Source organism: Numida meleagris, unplaced genomic scaffold (assembly GCF_002078875.1).
Source record: "Numida meleagris isolate 19003 breed g44 Domestic line unplaced genomic scaffold, NumMel1.0 unplaced_Scaffold1755, whole genome shotgun sequence".
Lineage (NCBI taxonomy): Eukaryota > Metazoa > Chordata > Aves > Galliformes > Numididae > Numida > Numida meleagris.
In genome coordinates this window covers 1,424-1,758 of record NW_018363542.1, presented here as the reverse complement: position 1 = coordinate 1,758, position 335 = coordinate 1,424, and the positions used below count along the sequence as shown (strand labels likewise).

The 335-nt window shown below is 64.2% G+C and overlaps 1 non-coding gene across 1 annotated transcript; it reads right to left on the bottom strand.

Annotated features, from left to right (window-relative positions):
* Nucleotides 1-26: 26 nt before the first annotated feature.
* Nucleotides 27-99, bottom strand: TRNAR-CCG. The gene has a single exon. It is a non-coding gene; the product is annotated as a tRNA-Arg (tRNA).
* Between the last annotated feature and the right edge of the window lie 236 nt (nucleotides 100-335).

Genomic DNA, 335 nt, shown 5'->3' with positions numbered 1-335 from the left:
GGCCCTCAAAAGCCATCGCCTCCCCCCGACCCAGGTGGGACTCGAACCCACAATCCCCAGCTCCGGAGGCTGATGCCTTGTCCATTAGGCCACTGGGCCGCTGCGTGGCGCTGCTGCCGCTGCCGCCTGCCTGTATCACTGCGTCCCCGTGTCCCCAAGTCACTGTGTCTTCATGTCACCGTGTCCCCGTGTCCCCGTGTCACCCTGTCACTGTGTCCTCGTGTCACCGCGTCCCCGTGTCACCCTGTCCCCGTGTCCCCATGTCCCCAAGTCACTGTGTCACTGCGTCTTTATGTCACCATGTCCCCGTGTCCCCATGTCACCCTGTCACCGTG